Genomic DNA, 15,915 nt, shown 5'->3' with positions numbered 1-15,915 from the left:
TTCCCCATATTTGTTTTGGTTTCTCCAAAACAAAAACAGGCAAGTTAAATGTCTTCTGATAATACTGAGTGGAGCAGGGACAGATATGAATAATGAATAATCTCTGTAAAGTGCTGCACAAATGTGTCAGTGCTATATAAATAAAGGAATATAAATAAATAGCATGGTTGTTCACCAGGATACAATCAGAGTATTTGGTTGGTGTGTTCCAAAATAGTTGATCAGATGGGCTATTAGAAATCACTTGGAAATTCTGTGGCCTATAACAAAAGCATTCAGCCTGTGCCCTTGTGCTTACACATGTTTATCTTCTAGATAAAATAATTGTAATGAAGTACCACTGATGTAACTCATGTTTAGGGATATTGTACCAAACCGCAACGTATTCATATAAAATATTATAAAATAAGGATACTTCCATCTGAAGAGATGCTCAAAAAATGTGTTTCTTAGTAAAACCAAGCAAAAACTGAATCATTTATATCACATTTTCATATCTGGCAATTGGTCCATTTTAGGTGGACAGTGCTGATTCATGGAGGACTTGCTGAAACGTTGATTGGGTTGAAAAGCACATGTCATTGTGTAATTGGTTATGGACTAAGTTCCCTCTTGGAAATTTTATTATGGATGCAACTAGCTGGCACTGCTCCATGGATGGATCAGTGAGGATGTACTTACATATGGTGGCTGTTACCACTTCTGTACAGTATATGCATCCTGTGCAGAATAACTTGTGCTCTTGGGAATCCTGAATAGTTAAAGAAAAATAAGTTGACTATAAAACCAATTTAGAAATGGGGTGCCTCTACTTACTATCTGACTTAGACAAGCATAGAGTACAAGGCTGCCTTAGCAAGTTGTGAATATAGGTGGTCACTCATGTGCCAAGTGAATAAAGGAAGTAAGGGAATGGGCATAGACAATCATGTTCTGCCTTCTTGCTTCTCCTTAATTCCAGGAGCAACTTCTACTCAAATGTAAGTCATTACTATACTATTAACATTTTTAATTTATATAGCAAGGACATTTTCTGCAGGGCTTTATAGAGACTATATATCACTCACATCAGTCCCTGCCCAATTGAGCTTACAATCTATATTCACACACTCTATTGTCAATTTTATAAAGAGACAGTTAAACTGCTTGAATGTTTCTAGTGTGGGAGGCAAAATAAGTACCCATAGGAAACTAGGAAACTAAAGGAGCACAACTAAAAAAAGGGGCTGAAGGAAAAATAGGAAACCCATAGGAAATTAAAGGAATAAAAAGTTCTTAATTTGTTTCGCAGAAGGGCTTACTAGGCATCCCCCTTCCAGCATTCCAGTAAAGCTGTATGTCATGAGGTTTCATTGAAAGTGCAGAGATGCCTGCAGTTTCACTGTAGTTTAAAAACATGCAAGTTGGAAAAAGTACTGGGTGGGTGGCAATGTTAGGACTAGGAATGTATAGGACTGCATCATTTTGGTGAGGGACATACTTGCACACAAAATTGTGATAAGATTTTGCAAAGTAGTTATCTTTTAAGTCATACAAGAAGTGAAAAAAAAAATATGCCAACACTGATTGTATAATATTGGAATACAGGTTTGGGATCTGTTATCCAGAAACCCGTTATCCAGAAAGCTAAGAATTATGGAAAGGCCACCTCCCATAGACTCCATTATAATCAAATAATCCAAAGTTTTTAAAAATGATTGCCTTTTTCTCTGTAATAATAAAACAGTATCTTGTACTTGATCCCAAGTAAGATATAATTAATTCTTTTTGGAAGCAGAACCAGCCTATTGGGTGTATTTAATGTTTACATTATTTTCTAGGAGATTTAAGGTATAAAGATCGAAATTACAGAAAGATCCATTATCTGGAAAACCCCAGGTCCCGAATCAATATGGTTTGACATGACTCTACTTTGCATGTAGCTTTATTTAATTTTGAAATGATTTTGTTTTTTAATATTGTCCACAAATTATTTATCTAGGTAATGCTATCTAGACTATATTCTGATGTGGCACACAGATGAAATAGTGATTAAGCAGACACTCAGGTTCCAATGAAGCACGCTTACAAAACGAATGTCTTCCTAACTGTTAATAGCATTGGCTGTTGTTGGGATGCTTGCTGATGTAGTTAAGTATTTGTTGGAGGACCCCATGTTGAATGTTGCTGAATATGATAGCATGTACACAGTACAAACAGTTGTAAAATGAATTGTATGATGTATTGTATCATTATATATTTGCTAGCAATAATATCCTTTATATATCCTGCGCAGCCCTACATTAAGCATATTTCATACAAAACATTTTTTAGGGTCATATAGACATTAATGGTATGCATTATGGATTCTTACATATAGAATCATATAGCACATACATGATTGACATTAATTCCTTTTACATTTATGAATTAATAGCTAATAGTTGTACAAAGTAATGTGGGGCCTGTCAGTTCAGGTCACCTATATTGTGCTTTGTTGCCCTGCCACCTCACTTCCTGCACTTTTGAAGAACAGACGCTCTCTGCACACTGACTGAATAATTCTCTGTCAATGTGTTTAGGATTTCCCGCTAAGCTGAGCCATCTGTCCGAACCTTGCCTTGGTCTCCAAGCAAAAGCACACATGTGGGCCTCATTTGTATGAACTTGCCCATGCATCCTTTAAATCAACATGTACTTTTATGCCAGCCAGAGCCTGCTATGATTTTATTAGGCTGCCTTAACCCTTTAATGTCTGCCCATTACTTGCTAAATAAAATTGCTTAGGATTGCACCTCCATTTGCATAAGAATATATACCCATTGTAATGATGGTGCTCCCTACGAGAGAACATACATTAGCCTACCGCACGTAACCCCTGACCCCTAATAATTATTTCAGTGCAGTGCCATTTTGAGACGAAAGAGTTAAAATCAGAAGGAGGTTGACTCTTGGGTAGAATATGCCATTGTGAGTATTCTGTTCCATTGTTAGTATAAACTCTTGGGATTTAAATCCTGGATCACTTGCAGTCTGATAGTTGCTAAAAATAGCCAAAGAGGAATTCTGCACTAAACAGTTTGTCTGACTTTTCAGGGACTGTTCGCTTTGGATGCTGGATGATCTGCACCTGTACAAGACCATATCATTAGATTATATCAATGCAAAGTGACCTTACTATAGATATAACAGATTGTTTCTATTAAGGGATTGTTGCAATAGATTTTTTATACAACCCCCCCTGAACTGCATCTGTCATTTAACAGAATATCTGTGGAATTTAGTTAAGAAAATACTATTTCTAACACCATAAAAATTCAGGTTAAAAGTCAAGTAGTGTGTCAGGCACTCACAGTATAATGCAGGTATTATGCAGGTATGAGGTAATTAAATGTGGGTTCAGGTCTAGTTGCCTGGTAGGTTGGGTTGTATCTGGTATTCTGCTTAAGTGCTCTAGAAATAACTCCTTAACCTCACACCTCCCATTTTGCCTTAAGCCCACTCTTGGATGTTGTCACTTCCTTGTTTTTCATGACATCCCTTCAGTGTTTCAGAGTTGGTGGATGGTAGGAGGTCAGGTTTTTGGTAAATCTGTACAGGTCATCTCAGATGTGAGCAATAAAAATGTTAACTGAAGGGTTGGGTGAAGGATACAGGTCCAAATAGACCCATGCAGGTCTCTAACTCAGAGCTGTGGCCCACAAACAGGTCTATGCATTCAAATGGGACCAACCTGAAGGACCCAGAGAACACTTCTGTATAATGCAGACAAACATTGAATGCAACCAACAAGTAGACAATAATATTTCTATTTGTTAATGAAATGTAGACATGCCACAGGAAAGTCTGACATGATCACTCAGTGGTGGATTACATAATGATTATCATGCTGAAGTTCAACACCACCAAATGGACCCCAGTGCACATATATGCACAGACTTATAAAGACCTATATACACTCACATTTATAACTATATATACCAATACCTATACTTACTAACTTTTGATCTTAAGATCACAATAGCCTTGGATGGTATGCTTGCTCAAAAAGTTAAAATAACTTTAAATAATCTTAAAGGTGTATTAGAATCTGTTATCACAACATCACCCAGCAGGGCATTTATCAACATAATTACTCTTAGCGTAAAGAGCCACGTGCTGCTTCAACTGAAAGTTCTGGGATGTCTCTGATGCATTGAATTTTGTGGGAGAAAAGATCCCCTGCTATATGTCTTTAAAGCCCCCCAATGTACTTATAAAGAGTAAGCATGTGTCCTTCCAAACACCTTTTCTCTTTAGAAAACAGGAGAGGACATTATTTCTTTAGGAGCAACTGATTGAGACTGCTTGTTATCCACAAAAATCCCAAGATCCTTCTCAATTAATGATATCCCCAACACATTAACATTTAATACATAACTCATATTCATGTTACTTCTTCCAAAGCACATAACCTTGCTCTTATCCATTTTTAACCTCATTTGCCAATTTGATGAACAGTTTTTCAAGTTTAGCAGTGGCGTAATTACCGGGGAAGCAGGGGGTGCAATTGGACCAGGGCCTGCACCCCCGCAGGGCCCCCCAGCAGATCGAGCCCCCGCTGTAGCCGGCCGCAGCTGCAATGAAAATCTGCGCGGAGGGGGGGCCCCAGCTGCACGGCCCGCACCAGAACCCGCCCCCACCTAGTTACATTACTGCAGTTTAGTCTAATTACTCTGCAAAGTGACAATATCCTGAATGAACTCATAGTGCTGCAAAATTTTTGTATCATCAGCAAAAATAGAGGTGACAATTTCAATGCCCACCAAAAGACCATGTTGTGCTTCACCAACAACACTGGTCCAATTAAAAAATATTTCATTTACCAACACTCTTTGTAATCTATACTTCAGCCAGTTTCTATTGTACAAATATTACACACCAGGCACATATTCCTTAATGTAACCAGCAACCTTCTGTGTGGTACTGTATCAAATGCTTTAGTCTAAGTAGATCACATCCCGAGTCTACGTTCCTGGGAACCATTTTTGGCACCAATGTCAAATAGATAATCTGCCACAACAAAAAGCTACTCAAATAAAACAATTATATTAGTCTGGCAATATCTATTATGCATGATGCTGGCACAAACTCACAGGATAGTACCCTGGGATGAAAATCATCCGATCCTGGACCTTTGTTTACCTTTACATGTTCTAGTCTAAGTTGAATTTTCCCTTCCATCTATAGTTCTATTATTCATGCCACCATATTTAATAATGCAAATGAATACCAATAAACCCAATAGGATTGTTTTGCCTCCAATAAGGATTAATTATATATTATTTGGGATCAAGTACAATGTACTGTTCTACTATTACAAAGAAATAAGGAAATCATTTTTCAGAATTATTTGATTAAAATGGAGTCTACGGGAGATTGTCTTCCTGTAATTCGGAGTTTTCTGGATAATGTGTTTACACATAATGGATGACATACCTGTACTGGATTCTTACAGGGGGTGTTGTGGCAAAACCCAACCACAATTATATCAATTATATCCTGAAAGCATGCTTATGAGTTAGATGTTAATTGTGTGGCTTGGCATACCGTAGTCATATAAAAGATTATATATGAGAGATGCATGTTTACATTTCCAAACGTAATTTGTAATATTATAATATCCTTTTCTGCACAGACTTGATTTTGTTCTAATTCTTGACTAAAGATATGGGTTATATATGTTTTACCAGTATATACAGCCCCTATTATAGTACATATATATACCCTGAGAAAAAATTATTGAATTCAATTTATTTTAATATCCAAAAAGGTATTGAGGATATATTCTGCATATAAAATGTATTATTTGCATATAGGTATGGGGGTATTAAATGCAACATCCACATGGTACAGCGTCACAGCATATTAGGAATGGGCCCAAGGTTGCTTTCGGCAAATAATTTTCTCTATTACAATTATATGTAATAGATATGAGTGAAAAATATTTGACACAATCACAATGTGTTTCTCTATTTTTATACACTAACATAGGCTAAATTATTCCCCCTATAGAATGTTCTGAAACGTTTAATGGAAAAGTTGGGTTTCTGAACTTCTGTATAACAACAGAATAAATCCCACTGCAAACACTGAACAATACCAAGTCTTCTTGGAATAAAACCAGTATAACTGCTTTCAAAAGCACTTACAAGGACAAGTGGCTACTGAGAAAATGTTACACAGTAAACAGGAGAAAAAGAATCGGTTTACACTCCTAAATTTACTTTTAGTTAGGCTAATGTTTAAAGGGAAAATACACTGTGGTTTGGACAGCTGACAATAATATCAAAAGCATAATTTTTCATACAAAAACAGCAGGGTCCGGTTAATTACCAAATGCGTCATGTAAAGAAACAGACCAGATGGAAAAATATCTCATATTTTGAATGGCGGTTTTAACATTGTTTTAGAGGTTGCAGTTTGACACCTAATAAAAGAAATATGTTAAGTGGGTATAGCCAACCTGCACTTCTACAGTTCTTAATGAATTACAACTCCCTGCTGGCCTTAGTTAGTCTGGCTATAGGGTACCCCCATGCTGGAGAAAGAGTTAATTATGCCCCAAAACCATATGGACATCAAAATAGGGGTGTCCAGCCAGCAGCCCTTGAGCTGTTGTTCAGATACAACTCCACTGCTGCAGAGGTGCCCAGGAGGTATAGGGGGCCCTGTGAGGTCCTAATTAATTAGCAATTTCTATACATACTTTTGAAACAGGGCAGCCTCTGGATATGTTGGGGGCCCTGAAATGAATTTTCTGTGGGGCCCCCGTAACATGTATTTATGCCACTGGTATACCTGTTTGTTAGTAAAGCACAATAAACCTATAGCAATATCAAAAACTGATCTTTTTCTAAGATTTATTCTCCCATAAACTGTTATACTTGAGTTACAGATTTGCTTCATGGCAGGGAAATCACCAAAATTAGCAGTATCACCAGAATACCTTGTCACGGGAGCATAATATTTAGACAATATCCACACACTCTAAAAAGTAAATGATCTTTTACATGATAATTTCCAACCCTGTCAGCAATCCTTTCACCACCTGAAAATGACCCATTTGGTCAGCCACCTACATACATGTCAGGCTTGAGCCTTCTAGGCTCCTTAGGTCGAAGGGTTCGGCATGTTAAAAGGAGTATGGCTGTAGGCACTATCTGTTCTTGCTTAAACATCTGTTATTCTTTAAATGGCAGCTCTGTGGCACTCTTAATTAAAAGACCAGAAATGAATAGCAAATGTGTATTTCTTGTCTGGAACATACCAGTATTTCATGAATTTCTTTTATTGTTGTATGACTTCCAATGCAGTTGTGCACGCACAGGGAGATTCACAACAAAACAGCGGACACAAACACCATAAAAGTGTCTGCTAAGTGCCACCATGTGTCTCTTCGGGCTTCTGTAAAGTATATTACGAAAAATAACTTCTTTCTTCCCCCTGACAATCATGTGAAAAGAATCCAGAGTCAAGCCGCACATGAAACCACCCAGGGGACCAAGCCAAACAGCTCTGCTGCCTCACACTTTTACTGGTCTCAATAAAAGAAATTCACTACAGACCTGTCCCTCTGTAATATTTATATACAAACTCTACAAACCATTGAAAACGACTTCAGGATTATGTAGCCTATGCTTCTCTTTTCTCCTTTCCCTACAACCCTGCTGCTGTGTAATATGTATAAATGTTTTGTAAACTGGTTGTGCTCTAAGACCCTTATAAAAAGTTAGCTCTGAAGTAGCTACTTATGATTTGAAGCCAAATCCAAGTGAGGCCACCACTCATATTTTGCCCTCATTATTAATTATTACATTTTAGAATATTTCAGCAGCCTGCACTTGGCTTCTATGCTATGTTTCAAACAGCAGCAATGACTATATGGGGTCTAGGTGAAAAGTTAAATATGCATCGTAAGGTATTTCAGCATATTCTAGAGGCAGGGAGTTTTCAGAAAATGAGCAAACACAGATGGCTGTGATTCACTTAAAGAATAAGATATTTGAAATTGTTTGAAAAATTCTAGCATGCTACAGCAGTGCTATATACAGGCATTAGCCCATCCAGGAATATAGTGACCATGCAATGTCAGTGGAAGAATAAGAGAGCCGTTGAAGAAGAATTTTGTGGGATAAACACCTACTGACTAATGTTCTGACTAATGAGCAACTTATATATTTGTTTATGAAGTAAGTGTTAACTTTTTTAATTGATAAAATTAATTGATTCAGGGGTTCGGCCGAATCCAAAATAGTGGATTTGGTGTATGCCTAGAAACAAATCAGATGCAATTGAACTGCAGACTTTCAGCTTTAATTCAGTGGGTTGAACAAAAAGATTGCATAACAATGTGAGGAACTAAAGCCATTTTTTAACAGTCACTTCATTTCAGGGGCTCAAAAGTAATTGGACAAATTAAAAAACTTAAAATAAAATGTTTGTTTCTAATACTTGGTTGAAAACACTTTGCTGGCAATGACAGCCTGAAGTCTTGAACTCATGGACATCACCAGATTCTTGGGTTCTCCTTTTTAATGCTCTGCCAGCCATGGATAAACACTAGTGTCCCAGTGCCACTGGCAGCCATGCATGGTCAAGCTTTCCCGCTGCCTCCGCCGTTTTACAGATGATGTGGTATTCTTTGGATCATGAGCTGTTCCACGCCTTCTCCATACTTTTTTCTTGCCATCATTCTGGTAGAGGTTGATCTTGGTTTCATCTGTCCAAAGAATGTTTTTTCCAGAACTGTGCTGGCTTTTTTAGATGTTTTTTTTTATTTTTTTTTAGCAAAGTCCAATCTAGCCTTTCTATTCTTGATGCTTATGAGTGGCTTGCACCTTGCAGTGCACCCTCTGTATTTACTTTCATGCAGTCTTCTCTTTATGGCAGACTTGGATATCGATATGCCTACCTCCTGGAGAGTGTTGTTCACGTGTTTAGCTGTTGTGAAGCAGTTTCTCTTCACCATGGAAACGATTCTGCGATCATCCACCACTGTTGTCTTTCGTGGACGTCCAGGTCTTTTTGCGTTGCTGAGTTCACCAGCTGAGTTCACTTTCTCTGGATGTACCAAACTGTAGATGTTGCCTCTCCTAATATTGTAGCAATTTCTCGGATGAGTTTTTCTGTTTTTGCAGCTTAAGGATGGCTTGTTTCACCTGCATGGAGAGCTCCTTTGACCGCATGGTGTCTGTTCACAGCAAAATCTTTCACATACAAGCACCCCCCTCATATCAACTCCAGGGCTTTTATCTGCTTCATTGATAGACATAAAAAAAGAATTGCCCACACCTGCACATGAAATAGCCTTTGAGTCAATTGTCCAATTAGTTTTGAACCCCTGGTCCAATTACATTTGAGCCCCTGAAATGAAGTGATTATTTTAAAAAAGGGCTTCTCCTCACATTTTTATGCACTTTTTGTTCAACCCACTGAATTAAAGCTGAAATTCTGCAGTCAACTGCATCTGAGTTGTTTTATTTAAAAATCATTGTGTTAATGTACAGAACCAAAATTAGAAAAAAAAGTTTTCTGTCCAAATATTTATGGGCCTATCTGTAAGTTGCTCATTAGGCAGAACTCCATTGTCAATGGGAGATTACCCCAAAAATAATCTTTTTCAACTACCTAAGCCCTGAAAACCCTAAAATGATTTCAGGGCAGTTCTAAAATGCTATTGATAGTGGTCACGACAGGGTACTACTTTCCTTGGCTAAAAGGCATACCTTGTACAGTATATAATAGTTAGCTTTTACACTGCCAGAAAGTGCATGCTTAGCAGACATCACTAAATGTCACTTGATTCCACCTAATGTGCAAATCTAACATCTCTGTATCGTCTGCAAATTGTAATAGTATAGTGCGATATTATGATCTCATATGGTGTCTTTGTATAATGGTCATTCTTTTTTTTGTTTATTGGGCCTAAAGAAGTGCTGTAGTTTAGGAATTGATATAAAAGTGACAAGAGGCTGTAAATGACTCATATACTGATGCAAGCTGATAAGGAACAGTGCTTTGGGGATATCTTAACAGGTTATAATACTTCCTTCAAGAGTTTTTCTGTAATGCATTAATTGTCTCTTCTATGTTGACAAGGACCCAGACTCTGCCCATATAAAACATCCCTTTAACATGCTTCCATCAATGTTTATTATAATATAGGCATCTTTCTTGTGATGTGCTTTGTTTAGCCTAATTCTTTGCATTCAGACCCACAACTTGTTAGTTTTGTCAGACAAATAAACATAATAATATATCAACAAACAAACTATGTTTGTGTATAGGTGTTTGATCAAGGGTCCTGTGTAATAATGGTACCTAATTATCTTGTAATTATTTGCATTCTACATAATACTGTATGTTATGCTTAATTGATGTTTTATTTCCCAGGGAACAAAGCTCTTTCTTGGTATGCCTTAATAAGTCAAAAGCTGAGATTTCAAGATCAGGAAAGTCCAGTTTAAAGCAAGGTCTGTGTCTGGCAATAAACTGTTTGAGATCCAGATTCTTGCAGGAAGGGATTCTGATGGAAGAACCATCTCGCAGTGTAGAACATGTCGAGGACATGGAAAGCTTCTGCAGCTATCATATTCCTTACAGTCAAGGAAGAGAACAAGATGGCAGGGGCTGGGTTTAGGAGGAGAAGGCACAAAATATAGTCCTCTGAAACAAGATGTGGATTGTAAATTTTAAAAGTGCACTAGACAGTTTCAATACAGTTGAACAATTTTGTAAATGACTGCATGCATGGGGTTCCCACAGTACACCGTGTTGAACAGTTTTAGACATCAGCCTTAGCTTATGGTGTTATTTACATGGGTAATCCTCTTTCTCATAAACTTGTTCCTAAATTTTAGCTTCACCCGATTTAATTTGATCTGATCTATAATCTATCTATCTATTTGTCATCGATGTATCTATTATCTATATATCGTCTATCATCTATCTATGCATCAATCATTTATATATCTATTTAACTGGTCAAAATAGCAAGATATCTCAGCTGATATCCCAGGAATATCCCCCCACAATTACATGCTGCCGTAACAATCTAAAAAAACAAAACTTCTCTGACAAACATTTACTTTGCAGTACTACAAGATGCTGGTAGATGTTGATAACAACTCATGATATGAGTCAACTGCTATTGTGCACTGATTTATTCTTTCAGAATTACTCCTTGTATACCTAGCAAGTAGGAGTTCAGTAGCTAATGAGATGTTCAGAACTCCTCAACTGTTCAGCTATATACAGTACATGCTGGAAAATTCTGACTTGAATGTGCACTTCAATAAACATACAGTTGGGCAAACTTGCTAAATTTGCACTGGCAGTAGAAAGAAGACACAAAATGACTGTACAAATTGGTTCACCACCATCTTGAGGTACATTTTGTCATTCAGTTACATATCCTGCATTTAGAGATAGGGGCCCTAAAGCCAACCTCTGCCTAGTCAAAACTACTCATTACTTTTCAGAAACATTTCATAATATTTTGTTTTTTTTCACCAAGACTTAGTATATTTGCAGTTCCAACTCGATCATTGCATTTAACAGCTCCCTTGCAACTAGATTTGCCTGTAGAAGAAATGAGGTTGCGTCTAAATATTCGGAAGGGGTTTTTTACAGTGAGAGCTGTGAAGATGTGGAATTCTCTCCCTGAATCAGTCGTACAGGCTGATGCATCAGATAGCTTAAAGAAGGTGTTGGAAGGCTTTTTAGCATACATGGTTATGAAAGATAGCTCATAGCACAAGTTTATCCAGGGACTGGTTCGTTAGCCATTTTGGAGTCATGAAGGAATTTTTTCCCCCTCTGAGGCAAATTGCAGAGGATTCATGCGGGGATTTATGCCTTCCTCTGGATCAACTAGCAGTTAGTTAGGTTAAAATATAGTTGAACTTGATGGATGTGTGTCTTTTTACAAACTAACTTACTATGTTACTAAAATTATATTAAAAAGTATGGGTATAAAAGTCATATCATTTTAACCATAAAAGAAGAAAAAAATAAATTAGCTTCAAGGTTTTACATCATAAAGACCAGACAAAAAAAAAAAAAAACATTCCCTTTATAACAGTTGAAATGTCCTTTCTACTAGCAGAATTCCAGACATGAGTGAAGAAGTCAAATAGCCTACTAGCACTTGAGCACTGCTCGAGCACAGCATACTGCTATAAACCTAAACTTGATGTAGCATGAGCTGACTTATAGCACACTGGGTGGTCAGTTTAAGAATAATTACTGAAATTCTTATTCAATTATCATATATGCCTTCAGGCTATACTAATGAACTGATTAATGCTCTGATATGAACATAAAGTAAAACAATTAGTAATTTATCACTTGATGAATGCATACAATCCTGGGTTATCTGTTGAGACCCAGACTGTTTATTACAGGCTGTGGTCCAGATTGCAGGTTATCAGAACATCACTCTGAGGTTTCTGCTTTCATAGGGAAATGAAAGGTTATCTAGCACAGGATTAAAACAGAATTGCAAGTCACACCTGTAAATGATCAGGACAGGCATGTTTCTGCAGAATGCAGCTTTGAGGGGCAGCCTGTGATGGATCTGCTTTTTTCTGTTCTCTAGGGTGATCTCCTGACTTAATATGTTCAGGACAGGGTCCAGGGACAGACAGTGCTTTTTATGTAATGCAGACTTTTTTCTGAGAAACTTAGATAAACAGGCAGGAAGATTCTACTGATTTTATTTCATGTTGTGAAACCTTTGGATTGCAGAATTTCGGAACAGGCTCAAATATAAATGTTTCTCAGTCTAACATATATATATATAGATATGTATAAAAACATTTTGCTTATTCATATACTGCACCAGGATACCATTTATAAAGTTTTGCTATCTCCAGCTTGTGCTAGTTTGCTGCTTCCTAGCGATACATGTGAGACAGTTATGGTGCATATCGCAACATTTTTTGTACATACTTTTTGCGATGTGACTATAAATCTGCCTACACCACTTCAAGCATTTTTACGTAATGTTCACAGCATGCCCCAAATATGAAATAAATAACAGTTGTACATGCATTCTTTAGAAACTGCCTTTATTTTCCCTTTGAGACAGACACTGACATTTTGAAACAGCTATCCTATTACTCTCAGCTATGCTACTCTTAAGGCAATTTATGTTGCCCCATTATTTATTGACATTCTAGTTGCTGTGTTGTAAGTACATGAAGACATTTGTGTGACATCATTGTGATGTGTACGACATAAGTAATTTCCTTGACCACAAATGATAACCTCAAAATGACAAAACACTGGCTTCCTGTTCTAACTACGTTACGGGTCTAAATGTGTATGAAATAGGCATAAATATTTATCATTTGAAAGGCTAGGCAGCCTGGTCCTAAAAATAACAGTATGTTTATGCTTAACTCATAACACCACTAAAAAAATCACATAGGACAGACTAGCTTAATAGCATTATTTGACATCAGACAGAATGGTGTAAGTTTTCTAAATGAGCATATAAAATTATTGGTACAATATCCTATTATTAAGAGCAGAACTGGCAACTTTATTTTTTCTGGACAGGGAAAAATGGAAAGCAATAATCTGCTGGTACTGGGGAATTTCTAAATACATCACGGCCCTTTAAGAATGAGATATTGATTGATATTGATTCCTGCAAGTATTAGCATCCAATCTGTCCTCTGCACACTCTATTATGGAAAGTGGCAGACAGGGTAGGAAATGGGGTTATCACAAAATAAATGAATAAAGGAGATTGTGAGCTAAAATGGAGCAAAGGTTTGCAAATATCTTTGCAACTTCTACATCTACAAACAAATTACAAAATAATAATATATATTTGCTTCCATGTGTTTATCTCTCCCTTATATTATTGCAGCAATGTTATTTACGATACACATCCTGTTGCTCATTATAAAGAGATATATAGGCTGTGTAAAAAACACCTAAAGAAGATTCCTTTTATTATTTCCCATTGGCTTTCAAAACAGCAGAAAGATCTGAGTATTGAGATATTTAAAAAGTATTTGAATTCCCTTACCTTTAGCCCGGACCATCCAGACTGTTACTTTATACTGAGTTGATGTATCCTTAAATCAGATCCACAGTTGAAAGAGCAAAGCCATAAAATCTGGGCAACCTTCCTTAAATCTGTGTCTTCCATTGAGGCAGCTGAGTTAACTAATGCAAAATCCACTAGATAGGTCTAACCAAAATAGTAGCAGCAGTCCAGTGTCCTATTAGCTACACCATCCCATACCGGACATTGCCAGAGCTAAATTGTTACATCCCTTCTGTCACTTAAAGATCCAGTGAAAAATCGTTATTTTCAACCATTTTCCTAACAGGACCACTTTGATTCAGTGAATGTCAATGACTTCAATTTTCCTTTTATTATATTTACTTTAATATTATCAGTACAAATTTAAAGGTCTATTGAAATATTCATTGTGTCATTCAAAGTCTTAGCTTTCTTGCAAGTGGTGTAAATGCCAGTAGAGCCAACTGAACTGGTGCAGGTTAATTTGTCCACAGCTTAAGTCAAATCTCTTCTGTATGTCTTCCACATCCAAGAGCTGTCAGCAGTGCTTCATTATATAACTACACGTCTTTAAAGGCATGACATTCCTCTGAACGAGTTAAAAACAGCTCCCTTCTAATTTCCCTGGACTAACCTTACAATTTATGGTTCTTCAGAAATTCCCATCATTTCATGCTTGGTCCAGTTCCAGTCTGCAGAAGCTCCTGATATATGTTCCAGATAAATTCTGTTCTTCTGTGTTACATTATGTGTGTGGGGAGATAGATAAGGAAAGTCCTTCATAGGATTGTTGGAGGATTAATTATTTTTAGCAGTAGGCTGATGTTTAATCTTTCTCCCTCTTTCAGCCACCCAGAACCTTGTTGGAAGGAGAAAAGGAGTTTCTCTTGAAGGAAGGGCTTGAGAGGTGGGAGGGTGAGCGTGTGTATATATGTGTATGTGTGTGTGTGTGAGAGAGAGAGAGGTTTCCTGACTTTTTAAGTTTAATCTTTCTTTTCTCACTAACTCCTCCTGCTGGCCAATATCAGGTTACTGAAAATGCCATATAACCCTCTCACCGCCACAGTGTGCAACACATGCAAGAGGCAAAGACAAAAATATCTATGCATCAAGTGCAAACCAACTATGGCAGCACTTTAAACAGCTTTTTCTTGTTGCGATGTGATTTAATGGCGGTGACATTTTGAATGTTGTATCCTGGTAAGTCCTGTAAGAAAAGAGACAGACCTGCTGTTTGTGATATACCAAGTGTGGGGGGATATGCTTATATAGGCTTAAAGTACATTACAATAATAGCTTCCTTTCTTTTTTGATCTCTGCCCAAAAATTATTTTTTAACATAAAAATGAAAGGAAAGGTATAGCTAAACAATTATCCAATATATATATATTAATTAGAAAATGTCAATGTGGCAGGAGTCATTCTCATTTGCAGCTACAGGAGTCCGAACCAGGAGTGCACAGAGTATTACCTGTGACAGAAGCTGCTTTCAATATTGCAATTGCTTTTACAATTAACTTTAAAACCATTAAACTTTTGTAATTGATTTTTGGAAAGGATTTTCTTTTCTTTATGCAGAAAAATGTCTTTGGGTGGAGTTTCACTTTAAACAGGCACTGGAAAAATTAGTAGATTGCTTATTAAAATGTATAATATGGCATGATCTCAATCGCACTGAATGATTTGATGCTGCCATTTTGAAAGTACAGGTCTGGGATTTCTTATTCAGAATGCTTGGGACCTGGGGTTTTCTGGATAATAATTTGGATCTCCATAAATTAATTCTTCTTAAAATTATTTAAATATTAAATAAATCCAATAGGTTTATTTGGCCCCTAAATGGATTAATGTTG

General features: G+C 36.9%; 1 protein-coding gene across 1 annotated transcript in view; it reads right to left on the bottom strand.

The window, feature by feature from the left end:
• Nucleotides 1-15,185, bottom strand: part of LOC108712727 (neurturin) — a 76,047-nt gene extending 60,862 nt beyond the window's left edge. Inside the window, exon 1 of the mRNA XM_018255109.2 lies at nt 14,063-15,185. The gene's annotated coding sequence lies outside the window, so the exon portion shown is untranslated. The remainder of the gene's footprint in view (nt 1-14,062) is intronic.
• Nucleotides 15,186-15,915: the final 730 nt, after the last annotated feature.

This window comes from Xenopus laevis, chromosome 1L (genome assembly GCF_017654675.1).
Source record: "Xenopus laevis strain J_2021 chromosome 1L, Xenopus_laevis_v10.1, whole genome shotgun sequence".
Taxonomy (NCBI): Eukaryota; Metazoa; Chordata; class Amphibia; order Anura; family Pipidae; genus Xenopus; species Xenopus laevis.
This window is presented reverse-complemented; position numbering and strand designations above follow the sequence as displayed.